Consider the following 18,064-nt stretch of genomic DNA (forward strand, 5'->3'; position numbering starts at 1 on the left):
AAATACAAATACAAATCAAATCAAATGATGTCTCACTCTTGCCCCCCCGTCTTTGTTTGTCAGGCAGTGCACGTGCACTGGTGTTGTTTATTAAAGTTAGCGATGATTGACAGATGAATGTGTTTGATCTTGCGAGAGTCGCAGACTTCTAAAGCGCGGCATGCGTCAATCATCGTTTAACTTGTTAAACAGTTGCTATGGCAACTCATTGTGTGTAAGTGAGTAGCTCGAGCAGATTTGAGTAAACTCACTCAATGAAGCATTTAATAGAGCCAAGCATTTTTCTACTGCTTTATTCTTGTTTAAAAATAATTCGGTGGGACGGTAACATGTTTAGAACTTATCATAATTATTACATTTGAAGTACTTAAAATACATAAATATAAATATATGTACACATTTTTTTTAATTATACTTTGGGGAAAAAAGTAATAAATAAATAAATAAATAAAAACATGTCATATGTATCTCTTTCCAATGCTCAATATGAATAAATACATTGAACACACACAGGATGGATGTTGTGGCACTTCGCGGTTTTTCATTTATCGCTGCGGGATCTGGTCACAAATAACCGCGAAAAACGAGGGATCTCTGCATTTACTATTCATGTTTTTTTTATTTATGCACAACTCTGATTTTATGTTTATTATGCAATAATTGAATTGTAACATGTATTTGTTAGATGTCTTGATGCATTTTTATGCATTATAAAAGATTTATGTTTGGGGTGGGGTTTTGGGAAGCTTGGAACGGATTACGGGATTTACATGGAAAATACGGGTACTTACGGAATTTTTAGGTTACGAAACTACTTCTAGAGCCAATTATTTTCGTAAGTAAAGGTACCACTGTAATACAATTGGATGTTAAATGGGAACCACGAAATATTGTCTTGTGGGTCGCAATTGGCCCCTGTGTTTGAGACCCCTATCGTATATGAACGTAATAAAAATGTTTAAGAAAAATAAAATTATAAGTTGTGCATGAAATGGTTGAAAAACTTAAATATTAGCAATTATTAATCATCATTGTATTTACAGATGTATACACATATATTTTTGTCAATTTAAATACATTTATGAATCAATATACTGTTTAAAACAACTATATTATTGAAATTTAAATGAATAAAATCAAATACACTTTATAAAGTTGATTTTTTTTCTTCATAGTATTTAACTCATTGCATACCATTGATGGCGATAAACATCCAATTCATTTAAACCGGGAAGACTGCCTGAATGTTCATGTTTCAGTGACATTTACGGCATAAGATGTCCAATACAGTTTGACTGGATGGGCAAATGAATGAACGTTCATGCGACACTCCCAGTCAAAAAGGATTGGACGTCTGGCGCCGTCAATTGCAGCCAATAGATAACACAGAAGTAATCCAAAATGGCCAAAATAATAAAATATCTTTCGGTATTGCATGCATCCCTAAGTAAAGCCTTGCAGCATCAGCGCATGTGTGGAGACCCAGATGAGGACCAGACAAATGTATATGATTGGCAAATTTGTGCAAAATGGATGATGTCAGCTCTTTGCACTTTGACATTTTAATGTGCTCGCTGAGGGAATTACATCATTAGTTCTCCTTTCTGAGTCTGGCTCAATGATGGGAAACCTCCTAATGGAAGTGAAAAGTGTTGTCCCAATGGAAGAATGGTGTGTGTCTAAGCACGTGTGTTGTGTCGGTGGGCTTTCGCTGAGCTTTAAAAGAGATGCCCTGCTTCTACTTAACATCATCTGTTGGACTAAAAGCCTCCAAAGAGCAGCACTGGCTGCAACACTAATTTAGGAGCACTGAGATCAAATTAAATTTTTTGGCCTACGACGCCGCATGACCGTATGACTTGTTGTATTAATTGTTTCATGCATTTATAATTACAAGGGCATATTGAATTGACAGCAAGTGTGTCTCGACTTTTTTTTAACTGCAAAGCTGGCGACTGCAGAACTCACTTCAGAAATGATATCAAATAGTTGATTTATTAATCAACAGCGTGTGCATGTTAATTAAAATTAGAAAGAATGTAGCCTATACAAATGGAGCTCAAATGTGAAGCAACCTCTAAGAGCCGGATAATAGAGTTCAGACAAAAAAAAAAAAAACATTCAAGTGAGGGCTATAGGCGAATTTAAGTTCCAGATTTAAAAATTTGTTCACACCGGCCAAGTTTTATTCTCATCCTACAATGTAAATGTTAGCATTATGGCACCCAGAACATTTATGCTTTCTCTATTATAGTTATTCACAAGATAAGATATCCTCTGTCAAGTCAGTCTTTGTCCTGGGCCATGTGACCCCTATCTACTCTATATATTCTATTCTGACCCCTAATTCCCACTGCCTGCAGCTACGACAAGATTGGCTGGGTTCACGACATTGTAGGTATTCTCAAGCATACTAATCAGTCTGACAATTTTCATCGCCTGCGGAATGGGCTACGACGTGCCGGATGTAATTGTAGACTTGACACAGATCTATTTTTTCCGGACGGTGTGACCGGATCGCATGAAGTTTAAACGAAACCCCAATGCTGGAAAGGACATATAGCGCAGACACAAAATAAAACTACTGGTTTCCTTTCCAAATAAAGCAATTTGTCAACGAGGATCATAGACTTTGTCCCTATATTCACCTGCCACCACCGTACACAATCGGCAGACGGGTATTTCACTCAATGAGAAGGTGCGTAGGAGTGGGCAGTGCATAATCTTAACAATTTTGACAACATGGATGAAGAGTTGCTAATCAATTAGGTACAAAACTACACAGTCATTTATGACCCTTCAGATATTTTTTATAAGTAAAATCTGAGAACGGAAACAGTGTGGCCTTCCATAGCAGTAGTAGGACTTGACGGTAATTGTAGCGAATTGTACTAATGCATTTTTTTCCCTAATGTATTTGTTTCTCTATACAAGCTCATGCGTTATCACGTGATTGCGCCTGAATTTGTGCATTCTCGTGAGAGCCCTTGTGATTTCTTCTGTCTGATTGTCGCAGACAGTCTAGCACAAATGCAACCGGTAGAAATATAAGCATGGTGTGTCCAGCCATGAATTGGGTCGACAATATGGCCATGAAATGTCGATTTCGGCCAGCGGTCCTCCTCCGTTCGCCAGTCTTTATAAGTTAAGGTGACAAATTCTTATTGTGGTTACATCGCCGAAGAAATCGCCAGCTCCGTTAGGTTTTTAATCATTTATTCCATCAATTTGTGCTACAGCAGCGGACGCCAGCATCAAAACAGAAAAACTCTTGCTCACCTTCACGTCAGCGTTCAAGTACACCAAAAAAAGTCTGCCACATTAGAACCCGATTCGTTACATTATCTCAGGTATTATTATTATTCAGGGATGAAAATGGGTCAGGGGTTAAAAAGGTGAGAAGGGTGTGGAGGAAAAATGTTCCGGTAGGGCTGTCCCAAACGACTAATTTTCTCCCCATTAGTCAGCCCACTAATTTTACAATTAGTCGACTAATAATTGTTTTTTTTTTTTTTTTTATTACTAATTTAGCAATGCAATTTTTGTTGACGCTTATTAATTCACAAAAAATTTTTGGGAACACTTAAATTCTTTATTAAAGTACAAATAAACATGTAAATAACAATAATTAATCACGCATGAACACTGAGGTCAAATGCTGATAGTAGGCCTGAACGATATTGGAAAAAACTATCATTGCGATTTTTGGGGAGTTTGCGATATTATATTGCAATATTAAAACGAGAAAATTTTCACCAAATAACTTGAATAGCTCCGTTCGGGATAGCTGCACTGTTGACGAAGAAAAACAGTTTGGTCACGCCGCCTAGCAGGAGGGAGAGTGAGACACTGTGGTGCTGTATGAGCATGAAGCAGAAAAACATGAATGTATGTTGTTTTTATATTCCAATGCTCTGAAAAATGGCGCCATTGCCCTAAATTTTATAACTCAGTTTAATCCAGGATCTGCACACTTGCTGAGTTCATGAAGTAAAACAAAAGTTTAAATGTTGAAAAAAAGAAAAAAAAATTGCACGTCCTGTGATGTGACCATTGCGCATGCGCACGTTGCGATGGCGATGTTTAAACAATATATTGTGCAGGCTTAGCTGATAGCATTTACTAGTGCAATAGAATGGAATGTAAACAGATTCAGAACACTGACTTTGCCTTTCCAACATGATTCAAAACCATTCTTATAAAAGAAATGTCTAGTATTAATATTATAGTATACTACTATATATAATTATAATAATTATTATATTAATTGCCAATCATATTTTTTTTAAATGGGTGTCTTTTTAAAGTTATTCTTAGTGTAAAATCTGAATTCTGTAATATTATAGTATTTAAAAATTATAGTATTAATTTTGAAGTATGTGGGATTAAACCCAGAAATCGTTATTTATACGTCGTGACGTGCCTTTATTTTGAAATGTTCACCGGAAGTGTGTTTGCTAAACCGCTAAAAACTTTACACTCCCCAAAAAGCCTTTTTCGTCATTGCTTGTGGTGTCATTAATAGAATTTTTTTTTTTTCGTTTGCAAATGCTGTTAACCAGCGATTTTTCATGTTTGAAGTGTCACCTTTTAACTGCAAGTTTGCGATTTGGAAAAGACTGCCAATGTTTTATTGCAGGCTAAAGTAAGTTGTCTTTTTTCCCCATTAGTCTCAGTGTAGCAATGCTAACGTTTACAGTGTTTAATATAGATGTGTTTCATTATTTTGTATGTGTGAACTGTAATTCTCAGCGTGTTGTTGACCAATAAACATCTGGACACAACAACTGGAGTCTCATATGTCATCTACACGCACGCACGCGGTGATAAAACACAGCCGTGAAAATGATCGCCCTCATTTTTATTTACCTTGCGATAAATGGACTTATTGCATATCGCGACAGGCTTAGCAACTTCAATAAAACATGTTGCTAGTTAGTCAGATGGACTTACGACCCCCTCCCCCCTAAAAAAAATTCTCCTCGGATCTACACAATTCACGTAGGTCACCCTTTTTGACTTCAAAACGGCGAATTTCACCGAAAGGTGAGTGATTTTCATGCTTGATTATTACTATTATTATATTATTATTGTTCTGATTTTTATACATTATTTGTTTTTCTTTTTTGTAATTGCTATTTGCAATAGTAACAGCAGTATCTATTAAGGATTTAGTATAAGTTTTTGGGCTGTGGAACGAATGAATAGAATTATAATGTATTCTTATGGGAAATACCTGCTCGACATACAACCATTTCGACTTGTAAACAAGATCTTGGAAAGAATCAACTTCGTATGTAGAGGTAACACTGAATCCATTTGAATTCGGAACCCTCATGAAGCAAGCAACCTGTTTAAAATTTATGTCAGTAAAAAAAGAAACAAGCTATTTATTCATCTTCAATGCTATATGGAAATAAAAACAGCGCTTTGAAAACGCGCAGGAGTTGCTCATATCTTGCGTGCAAGCATCACAGATGCCTTAAATAGACTGCGAGCAAAAAAAGGAAGCAGATCAAAGCGTGTTGTAAAATAGGTCAAATGGTGGATATTCGTTCCCCAACCCCACTGGGAACATGCTCCTGTCAATAGAAAAATCTCAAATAGTGGGGACAGAAATGTGATGGAATGAGGGCTGAAAATATTACTTCAACTTCTGCACGCACTCTGCCAATGTGTTGAGTCGCCTGATACCCTGAGGGGGGATTTTGTTGCCAAGTGAGAAGCAAGCGCTGAAGGATAGGAAAGAGCAGCTTAGGTTCGCTGAACAATTGCAAGCCTGACCGCCATTTCAATTGGATCTGGGCCCGGATGAAATCATATTTCCGGCGGGACACAGAAGGTCCGAAGAAGTGCTGTACTCATAGCATGAGAATAAGATGCGGCACACGATGCCCCTCTCGATTTTCCACATCATCCTCTTGACGACTTTCATTTGAGAGGCAAAGCCTGACTTGCCACTGTTATTATCTCACTGCCTATGAGAGCCTGTAATCTCCCTTCCCAGTTTGTTGAGTAAAGCAGATTTAATGTGACAAATCCAGGGCCCCAAATGACAAATAAATCAGGAATTTTCTGTGGTAAGTACCACTCACTTGATACAGCAGAGTGGGAAAAGACATATCTGTGGGGAGGGGCCTACACTATTCATTTCATTTCTGGATACTAGGGCTGCCACGATTCGTCGAAGACTAATCAACAAATATATCAACGGATACTTTGATAGTTGATTTTAGAGGATGTTGAGCTAAGCCAAATACATTTTTAGTCTCATATCTTTGGCTGCCATTGACTGCAGTAGGCGTCCAATCCATTTGAACTGGGAGTTATGAGTTAAAAACTGCATTTTATGTTATTTGGGTTGTCTTTCTCACGTTTGTGCGATGTCTATCGGGGTCAATGACAGTAAACATTAAAAAAAAAAAAATTGAATCATTTTACCATTATTTCTAAATTAATATACTAAATAAAAACAAATCAAAAACCTTATCCTGTTTTGGTATTATCGCTACAATGAATCAAAAAGAGAACGCTGTTCTGCGCTGGAAAAGAATTAAGAGTAATATAACAAACTTGAACTCTGACGGACCAGAAATTCCTTTCCACTGAGACCTTGACCACATTACCCCCAAATTGAATCAAATCTTTATTTCAAATTTGAACCATATCCAGCAAGTTTGATAATAGTCCCTTTATTTGTTCTTGAGTTATCCTGAACACAAATAGTCATACTGAACCAGCGGAGGCAATAACCTTATTTGCATAGCCAAAATAATCAGAAAGACAACTGCCAATTAATCGACTGTCGAAATAATCGTTTGTGGCAGCCCTAGATAATTTTGGAATGACCGAACAGTCAAAATGATTTCATAGAAAATAAATACAAGAGACTGTAACAACTGCAACATTCCCAGAAAAAGCAACCAATGCCTTCATACCCCGAGTGTAAAGCTACAACATGATAGTGTTGTCATCTACACACACACACACATCATATCCTCATGTTACATAAGCAAGAAACTTTGTGCAGAATCCTGCATGCACAGCTCATCCTATAAACAGCGCGCATGAATGAATAACATTAAACGAGTCGGTCCGATAAGCCGCCCCCTCGTCGGGTGCTGGCCTCCCATTCTAATGTAACTTTTGCGTGGGGAATTGATGAGGCGCACGGCTCAAAGCTTATGTCTTCAAAGGCTGCGCTTTCACAAGATGTAAGGCGTCCAACCCACTTTGTAGTTCCTAGGTGAACGAGTGGGTTGCAGCTCGCCATGCAGCACAGGAAGACAATACACATCCAGAAGTTGCTTCAAGGTTACATCTCGTGCAAAGGAGAAGAAAAGTGTTGACCCCCCATTTTATCGAAGCAGTGGGAGTCGGGAAAGCTTCACTCATGTTCCAAGGTTACGGTCCCCTTCATCGCTCCCATAAAAACAAAAGCTGGTGTGGGTAAAAGAGAAAAGAGCTGAGGGAGAGTGACATACAGAGATAAGGAGATGATGGTATAATAGTGCAAGTTTCATCACAGTCAAACGCAGGCAGAGGAGGGGAGTGACATCCAGCCTCAAAAAGAAATGATTTCAAAGAGCATTTCATCCCAGATTATTGCATTGAGACATGTTCCGCAACTCGACGAATGGATTCAACTTTTTAAGACTGTGGTCCTGCTGATTGAAGGCTGACGAGTTGAAGGCTTGGTTAGATCAAAGCTTCACCACATAACTATTAGGAGCCATTTATAGACATTGCTTTCAAATGAGAATTGACAAAATTCTCATTTGTTTAAACTAAATTATTATGCAGACAGAGGTTAATTTTTTTTTTTTTTTTTAAAGGTTCTAAAGTACAAAGATTGTGCATAAATGGGGTGGAAGTGTACTCAAGTGAGGAAACGGGTGTTGGTGAGCAGTAGAGGTTAAAGTAATTAGTCCACCAGTTCACTTTACAACCCGACATCAAATTCAACCAACCACTCCTCTCGTTTTCGGACTTTCGTGCTCTCTGAAGCCACAAAACGTGGAAATATTTTACCCAAAATTAAATTAGGTGGCTTGGAAAATCCTCAAATAAAATAAAAACACATGTTAAATAGAAACCTTGAACCAGAAACACTAAATTTCTTTCAATCTTTGCTACAACATGCTAACTGCACGCTACGCAACGAACAAACCATAAAATGAGAGCTCACAAATGACAGGGTCAAGAAAAAAAAACAAGAATTGTCCTGTGATAAAATGAAAGCTCCGAGTTCGATTAATTGACTATTGAAAACCTCATTCAAATCCAATGAATACGTCACTCAAAACAAAAGGACCACAGCACATTTTTTATGCTAGTGCTGCTTAACCTTTATATTAAGAAAAACTTAAAAACCCAGAAAGACATGGTAACCACATACATGGACATCAAATTTTGGGTCATTTGGCTGCCAGGTCTCAATTTTATTTATATAACTACATAAAAAAACAAAACAAAACAAAAAAAAACAACTAAAATTACGCACTAACAAAATCTTAATAAAAAATAAGAGTAACGACATTTTTTAAAAATATACATTTTAATGTATTTTTAATGAGAGCCCTATAAAAGTTAATAGTTACTCTTGATATTTTCTTTTTCCAGAATCTTGTACTGCCATAATTCTTACAAATTGTGGACCCGCTCTCCATGTAAACATACTCATCATAGTCTTTCATTAAGAATGGCAGGAAGCAGCACACTATGCAGTGTTTGTTTTTGTGAAACACAGAAAAGAGCGGAAGTGGAGGATTGCGGCATTCTTGCTGAGGCCCCACATTCCCCAGAGGAGCACAGCCCCCCCTCCTCTTTGCTTCCCTCTTAACCCCCCCACCCCCCTCATCCCCAGCTCGCCTGCTTCCTGTGCATGCTTGCTTGCCTTCCCTTGCATGCCCCGAGTGCGGTCAAACCCCCACCACCTCCCTGCTGCTCCAAATACATTATTTACTCTCTCCCGCCCTCCCTTTACTCAAAAGAATCAGGACAGTGAGAAATAACACCACTGTATAACATCCCCCTCCTCTAGCAGCGGCACCACCCCACCTGCTCGCTCTTTTCTCACTCCGCATGATGAAAATACAGTGCAGGGCTGTGCCGCCACAATGGGGAACTCTGTGAGGCCCGGGCCCTCCCATTAATCCCCTCCGACATGCCTCCCGAGGGCAGGGATTTGCTACAAGTCAATGCAGGAGAGCGACAGTATGCAAAACAAGCCTGTCTGACTCTCTCATGCTATTCAAAGCTTGGCTGTGCCAAAGAGAGACAGGAGGGCAGATCACAGGCAGAGGAAGGGGAGAAAAAAAAGAAGTCTCCACAGTTAACCCTTGCGTCACCCTGTGCCTTTAAATACTTTTATCCTTTTCCGCTGTAAATAATGATGATGATGGATGACAGGAAGGGAAATGATGTCGATTCTCTCTCCTTTGTCTCCTCTGCATTACAAATTTGGCAGTCTGAGAGGACATCTCCGCTAGACTAAAACACTGCCCTACGTAAACAAGGATTCACAAGTCATGTGATGCACTTACTCCTGTCAGGCAGAGCGGTAGTATTGAATTTCAGTCTTATCAGGGGATCTGGTGATGAGAAAGGCGGAGGTTAGGCATGATGACGTTAGGGGGTGGTTGGGTGGGTGCGGCAGCTTGGCAGGGAATGTAAACAAGGGCTGTAAACAATTAACCTTTTTTTAACACAAAAATGTCGCGAGATGGGCACATCAGAGCCTTTAAAGCAGATTCAAAGGAAACCAAAAACCCAACCTGGGCCCACAACATCACGCAATTAACTAATTACATGCGTGACAACATTAATGACAACATACGGGGTGACGAAATACTTGACAGGCAGCCATGACTGCTTTTAACACAACAGCAAAAGTGAGTATCGAGTGTTAAAACTTCATAAACTGCGGCCCACTGCCCAATTTTTATTGGCCTGCAGCAAATTGTGATAATATCACTGAACATGGCCTGCACAAGAAGCTTAAATTCAGCCTACATTCTGTTGCACTTCTCAGTGCCATTAGCTCAGGCGTCAAAAACACACAGGTTGAAATCAGTGTAGGAAACGCTGTAGAATTCTAGTATTACGTTTTACATAAATATATAAATAGCTCAATATAACACTGTTATCTTTGTTTTGCTTTGTCTTGACTTTTTTTTGCTGACGCTTAACATTTCCTTTTTGTTCTGCAAAAATTTTTTTTGCATATATATATAAGGGTGTAACGGTACACAAAAATCTCGGTTCGGTACGTACTTCAGCTTTGAGGTCACGGTTCGGTTCATTTTCGGTACAGTAAGAAAACAAAATGTAAAATATAAATGTGCTAGTTGGTTATCACACACTTTTGTGCTTTCAACAATATGATCATTAGCCTATACAAAGCTAGAATTCTGATCAAAAAGTAGCGGGTATTTAAAGATAATAATCCAACAACAATTTGCAGACCCCGCGTATTGGTCAGCTTTCTTTCTGAAAGAAAGAAAAAAAGAAGTCCTGTGCTAAAGAGAAAAGCAATCCCAATGACAAAGATTTTAACATGTATTTTACAAATGAAATGCCTCGATGAATCTTTTTTTTTTTCTTATGAACGGTTTTCAAAAGCTTAATTGGTGGATTTCTCACGTTAAAGTGCCAAACAGGAATTAATACATTTAATTATGTAAGCAGGATCTGTGTATTATTCTTATTATTTAATAACAGGTGTTTTAAGCTCATTTCAATTTATTTAAATGGGCTATTATTTATTATATTATGTGTTCATATTTTATAAATGTGATGTAGTATTCATTTATATTGTATATTTTATGTTGTATAACTTCAGTTCCTATGTGAATATTAGTTCCTACTTGTTTTGTTGTGGTAGGAGGGTTTTGTATTGAACACGGGGCCATGTTGGTTATTATTATAGCAGAGAAGACAGCAGTAAATCAACAAAGACAAGTTAACTGTGCCCCGATCTACCACTCAAGAGATCTGATGGACTCAAAAAGTGGGTTACGATTGCATATTAGTTTGAAAATCGACCGGATCCACCGTATTTTTACACGAGTGACTTCCAGTCTGCCCGATCCTAGCTAGTAATATTGACGCAGGAGGGCCACGTCTCGTGTCAAATAATAAACTCTGAGGTTCTTTTCACGTGTGTCGCGTTGAGCCACTTCTGGGACGCGTCTAACACGCGGCCGCACTGCGACTGTTGTGCATTGGCTGATTGACTTTAACGCCCACGTTTCACTGTGTTTTCGTGGCGGCCACGTTGTTGCGCCGTTGACGTTTCTGGGTTATATACTGTCCTACCGTGTTGGTCCTCATTATGGTAGAGAAGACAGAGTAAATATAATCTACACAAAGAAACTGTAACCCGATCGACTCACAGCCTCAAAAAGTAAGGGTTACATTACGTCAGAAACTCGTTCGGTACGCCTCCGTTCTGAACTGAGCACCCCGTACTAAACGGTTCAATACAAATACATGTACCGTTACACCCTTGTATATGTATATATAGCAATATTCTAATACCTCTGGATTGTTTTGCTGTAAGAAGTGTTTAAAGGGGAAGTTCAGAATTTCAGACATTAGGCTTAATCTTTGATCTAGCGGGGGGGGGGGGGGGGGGGGGGTGTCAATTAGTCAGTGGAGGTGATTTCAACAAATTCCATACAGTTTGTATTTTTTTGTTTCAGGGCTCCGAAGTGGCTATGCTAGCGCAAGTCAATGGTGCAATCTTAGCATGCCATTATGAAACGATATTAAGATCTAAGACAGCCAAATAAACTGAAAATGTAGATCATTGTTCGAAATACCCTTGCTGCCAAAACAAGGTCACACCAATATCTCGTAATTCATTTCATTCTGCAGGACTATTTTCTTTAAATGCGTAATGCGACCACAACAGAGAGGAGTGCTTCGGCCAGACGTGCTCATGCTGCATTTGAGGATGGGAAGTCGGACTTATCCCACTCAGACGGTACCAGTTGCAACCTCAAAGCATTCCAAGCGAATGTAAACAACAAAGACGGCTCATCAAGATAAGTTTTTATTTTGGCCATCAAGACATTTACCCCCAGCAAACCTGCCTTCTCGTAAGCGATCAAATAGTAGAGGAAAAACAACGGCTGTGGTAAATAGCACACATCGTAAACTGCCTTCTTTAGTTTTACTATTGACAATCGGCTTTTCGACGGGCAGCTCCATTTTGTCGTGTGACTTGAGATTGAAGCATCTCATGATGTCTGGGCAATTTGTTTTTCGACTTTGCGACTGAGACCTCCCAGTTCGAGTGGCGTTCCAATGACATATTTCCAGGTCGGCAGTTGGAAACTCTGACTTCCCACCTTCCTCGAATGCAGCATCAGTCTGCAGAGTGGACTGATGGACGGCAACATGGAGAAATGTGCATTTAGAGACTGGAAACAGAAGAAATGGGCAAGGGAAAGTTTACATAAATTACTTATGAAGAACAATATAAACTGTGGTTACTTGCTGCTGGCTGCATGAAAAATAAGCAGTGGAAAAAACGATGCGATTTCACTAAGTCCTGCTCCCTGCAGAGCTGCTGGATTACAAATGTTTCTGTTCATACTACAATTACTAACATGTAATGGTAAATTTTAATAACCTTATCCTGAAAAAATAGCCAACACTATTGATTGCATGGGTCATCGGTGATTTTCATGTGTACTTATCTTGTTTTTTTTTTTTATTGCCATGCTAAGATTGTATCATCGACTCACGCGCTACCTTAGCCACTCCGGAGCTCTGAAACTAACAAATAACTAACAGACTGCACGGAATTTGTTGAAATCAACTCCACTGACTAATTCACTGCCCTTGACAGTTATTCACTACAAATCCATTTTAACTGGGAAGGCTAGCATTTGGTGATCATGTTTCATTGTCATCGACGGCGATAGACGTACAATCCAATTCCATTCAATCGCTTCCAGCCCACCCAGTCAAAATGGATAGGACGTTTATCGCTGCCAATGGCAGCCAAAGAGTTACATGTATATATTAGTTTAAGTATTGAAATAAACAATATTCACTCCCCCATTCTGATCATCTGCTTAATAAAGTGATTTTTTTGGAAGCGGCTGTTAGAGAAACAACTTTGGACCTCGCTGTTCTACATGCTAGTGTTTTGCTTCAATGCTTTCTGTGTGAAAGACTTCCTCCTCATGCTACATCAGCGTTGTTTACATCGACAGAATTATGTTTTTTCACTGCCAAGTATGTGAAAGGGGCTCCTGATGAGCATTACAATGGGAAAAACACATGACGGCAAGGATTTAGCGGAAGCAAAATCCGCCAGGATTTGTATCCTGCTTTGGATTCACGACTGACTCCACTCCCTCTCTCATTTTCCAACCATCCTCAGTCCATCCAAGATGGAAAATGGGTCATCTGCGTGGAAGTTAATACTCTCAGCACATACAGTGCCGCTTTTATTTTTAGGATGTCTTTGCCCTCACTTGGTGAATGACACAGAGGTGTTGGGTAATGGCCCAACTGGTGTTTATTATTATAGCTCCTGGCACACTTCTAATGTTTCCCTTCGTGACTGTGTATATTTGACGAGCCCCATATGCATGACATCAGCTACAGACAGAGTGACTCTGGCCATCGGGTGTTAGACCGCTTAACGGCACAAATGCAGGCAGGCCTCATAGAGATCAACCCTATCTCCCCCAAAGCTCATCAGACTGGTGCTGAAGCTGCCATGGCAACCGCATACTAGCGAGCTATTTCTGGCTGCTCGACTCCCAAACACAGCTGCTCCTGCACTAGCAGTCATCCCCACCTGTCAGATATCCAATCTCTGCTATGTGTGGCATTCTGCATGCAAGATCACGACCTGACATTCACGCTGCTTAACAGCAGAGCAACAGTAATTATTGCTGACCATCATTATGGGAGTGGGACAGATTCCCCAGTCATGTCTAGCACAGCTCAAATATTACTACACGTTATAGATAGGCTGTTTTTTAAATAAGGCCCTATATTCTGAATACAGAAATTTAAACATAGCAGTCACTGACAGTTTATGTCCTCAGTTTGGAAAGAGTTATTGCAAGCGGTGAAGTATCACAAATACATGAACACATGCTGCAGACGTTTTTAAAGCTGTCAAACCGAGCTGCTGTGATCTCATCCTTCATTCAAGCCTCCGAGAAGTGGGCCGCGTAGTGAGGTTGGTTGCTTGGAACAACAGTGCCCCCTACTGTACAAGAATAGCGTTGCGCGCTGTCTTTCCAGTTCAATATGTAGGGCTGATTTACGGGAGATTCATGCCACAATTCCATATGAATAAATCGATATACGTAGGGTGACCATATTTTGATTTCCAAAAAAGAGCACACTCGGCCCGACCTTGAGATACTTGAATTTTACTCGAAGATCACTCAAAGATGCCTATATCACCCACTTTTTTTTTTTTTACTCAACAGGCTTTATCCCCCCCCCCCCCCCCAAAAAAAATACTCAAATTAAAAAAAAATAAAACATTTTTAAAAAACGAATAATGTTTAAAAAATATATGTATAATGCAGACCCATGGAAATGTAGTCCAGTCAATACACACACACAGTAGGCTATGTGCCAACTCAACCATTTTTTAAATTACTATCACGACAATCGTCGTTGACAAATTGTTATTCCCACTCAATTTTTATTCTCATTCAATGTTCTAGATTGTACGCAAACAATAACCGAAATAAACTGACAAGCTATTCAACCAGCATGTTTCCAAATGCAGCAGTTCAATACTACATTGCCTATAATGCCTAGCGCGGCTGAGTTCACTGATTGCTACCCTGTTTGCGAGGTCGGGAGTCGAGGCAAAATCAGACTTTGCGAAAAAAGTTTACAATCATCGGCAGCGCAAAGATGCAACACCAAACGGGATTTTACAGATTACACCAGTATAAATCTCTAACAGAAGTCAACAGTTGCCATTATATACGTATTTATAGTAAAAAAACGAATAAGAAACACTGCTATTTAGAATGTAATACTAGCATTCAACCAAATAAACTAACGCAGAACAATTACGAGACTCATACAATATAATGCATCTCTGTGTACACATATAACCCTATATACAACAGAAGGCACGTGATCGACATTAACAGTAGATAAACTTACAGAAAGGTGTATGGAGCCACGTCTTTTAGAACTCCTTATTGAACTCCTTACTGTAGTCTGATCTCTCGCCAAACCGTCAGTAGATGGTGGCAATTCCCCATGAAACAAAGGGTAAACTACCAACAAAAAAGAAGATCTACTCCTTCTCCCGCTCCTACTAGTCAACGCAGGGAGGCGCTGCCCCCTAGCGGCCGGAGGGATTCTCTTCAAATTGGTCCCGTGAAAAATCATAAAAAACGGACATTTTCATGAATTTATGAAACCCGGCCAGACCCTCCGGAGGGCACGTAATAAAGAGGACGTGTCCGGGCAAAAGAGGTCGTTTGGTCACCCCAGATATACGGAGTCCGTAAAACGTGTTTCATGTACACAGCGTGCCTTCTGTGCGCAGAAGAATGCATTTTATGTGCAAGAAGGCGTGTTTTTGGTATAAATTCACCATTATGTTTTGGGTAAAAATATTATCTGAGGTTGCTTTGCCTTTTTCGGTCACATAGGCTACAAGCAAGTTTTTTCCCCTGCCAGTGACAGGCATTTTGAAGATTTACAAAGTAAAGTTGTCACTGTGAAGTGTGCTTTGTTTAGACTCCTGCTCATTTAGACTTCAGTATTAAATGGTATGTAGGCCTATAGTATGCAAAACAGGTAGTCCCCCCGGCGATGTAACCCGAATTTCCGCGCAGGTCAGAATGAACTCTTTAAGTACCCCAAATACCCCCCAAATCTCAAAATAAGTACCCCAAATCATGTATTAAACGTCATTGTATCATCTTCGCCAAGACGTCGGAGCTCTAATTCTTAGCTAGACAGCGAAGTAAGCTCCGAAATGACAATGACACGTCCCTGTCGTTTGCACTTTATTCAGCTGCTCATGAATTCACCACTTGCAGAATGAAACTAAAATAAAAATACAATTAAATCAGTTTCATTTCACAATTGAAATTTGCATTCATAACTAGCTGCTGATACAGCAAAAATAATCCACAAACGATTAGCATGTATCAGTTACCGTCCGCACATCATCAAAAACAAATCAAATAAACTCGTCCCAAGTATTCAATCACAATTGAAAACGCACAATTAATAGTACAAAAGGTGTTACATACAGGTGTTGCCTCAATGGATGAGTCAGAAGCAACAAATGTGCGTGCAGGCTTTCCCCTCTCTTTCTCACTCGGCTGTGCGACTTCTTCGTTGGAACAAATGCGCTCTTCCTCTTGGGTGCGCAAATACGTTCTTCTTCGTGTGTACATGTGCTCTTACTCACGTGCCATTAGTACTACCTGCTCTATGCTTCCTTCGCCAAAATAAAAGCATGCATCACAAAACAAAAGTCAACATAAAAAAACAAAACTCCGGCGTAGTAAATTCGAAATCACGTAAACCGGGTATGTCTTAATCCGGGGACTCACTGTACTTGCATGGCATCAGTGGTGGTCTCACACAAAAACACACACGGTCCCAGTTGAAGCTTGGGACCGTGTGCTTTGGTCAGATGAGACCAACATTGAGCTTTTTGGCAACAAACACTATAAGTGGGTCTGGCGTGCCACGAAAGATGCGCATGCTGAAAAGCACCTCATACCCACTGTGAAATATGGGGGTGGGTCAGTGATGCTGTGGGGCTGTTTCGCTTTCAAAGGCCCTGGGAACCTTGTTAGGTTGCATGACATCATGAATGCTTTGAAATACCAAGACATTTTATATCAAAATTGTTGCCCTCTGCCCGAAAGCTGAAGATGGGTCGTCACTGGGTCTTTCAGCAAGACAATGACCCTAAACATATGGCCAAATCTACACAGAAATGGTTCACCAGACACAAAATCAAGCTCCTCCCATGGCCATCTCAGTCCTCAGACCTTGTTTTGTTGGCAAAAGGGGGGTTGCACAAAGTATTAACACCAGCGGTGCTAATAATTGTGACACACATTATGTGATGTCAAATATTTTTTTCTTTATGTGGGATTTTCCCCCACTGAATGAATGCACTTGTATTGAAGGTTTGATTTTTCTCTTTTTTTCCATTAAGGTCCCATATTATTTGAATTAAAAAAAATTATTAGAAGCTAAAAAACACATCTTTTTCAGGGGTGCCAATAATTATGGAGGGCACTGTAAGTGTATTGCGCATAACTTTTCTTGCAAGTGCCTCCTCTAAAATGTCCTGTAATGTAATTCTAAGAGTAGTTTAACCATGCTGCACTTTATACTGTACTTTTACTTAAGATGTGTGAAGAAACTCTTACTCTGCTATTTTGGGCAACAGTAGTCCTTACTTTTTTCCATCTTTAAAAGACACCAGGTGATTGATTATGCCAGCGCGATCATAGGACTCAAGGGTTAAAATGCTCTTTTTGAACATTCCTCAAACACTGTAACTAAAAGTGTCGATCATAGCAACCAGTCACTTTTATGTGGTGGTGGGGGCTAAAAAATTCAACCCCCCCCCCCCCCCCCCCCCCCATGACATTGAACTAACAAAGAAATTATAAGCATTGTTTGCATTTGCTTAATTCTTAAGTGCACTTCGGAATGCACAATGGCTCTTCACCTAGCTAAGGAGGAAGGAAGATAACTAGCATGAATGAAATAATAACTGTCGAGATGTTTGTTCAGTTTGGTAGCAAGCCTGATGCTCATATAAGTCCACCAGTCAGTGCCGTAATATCACATGAGTGAAGTAGCTTAGCTAATGTGCTAATCACTTATGCTAGCTAAGGATACAAGTTCGCTAGCCTGCTTTTTCCAGTTTTCCCTCCTTTCAATAAAGCTAACATCTAAGATGGTCATGAAGTTAGACTACAGACTTTAAAGTCAGAAAGTGAAAGTCCGTACATCGAAAATATGACGGTCAAATAAACACATTCAACAACTCTCACCAGATTAATTCTACGATACT

The 18,064-nt window shown here is 39.6% G+C and overlaps 1 long non-coding RNA gene across 2 annotated transcripts in view; it reads right to left on the bottom strand.

The window, feature by feature from the left end:
• Positions 1-18,064, bottom strand: part of LOC130922879 (uncharacterized) — a 75,191-nt gene that overhangs the window by 43,304 nt on the left and 13,823 nt on the right. The window contains exon 5 of one of the 2 annotated variants that reach the window (XR_009064597.1): positions 12,073-12,428. The exons of the other annotated variant lie outside the window; for it this stretch is intronic. This is a non-coding gene — a long non-coding RNA (uncharacterized LOC130922879). Of the gene's footprint in view, positions 1-12,072; positions 12,429-18,064 lie in introns of those variants that run through there. 2 annotated transcript variants of the gene reach the window in all.

This window comes from Corythoichthys intestinalis, chromosome 10, assembly GCF_030265065.1.
Source record: "Corythoichthys intestinalis isolate RoL2023-P3 chromosome 10, ASM3026506v1, whole genome shotgun sequence".
NCBI classification, from domain to species: domain Eukaryota; kingdom Metazoa; phylum Chordata; class Actinopteri; order Syngnathiformes; family Syngnathidae; genus Corythoichthys; species Corythoichthys intestinalis.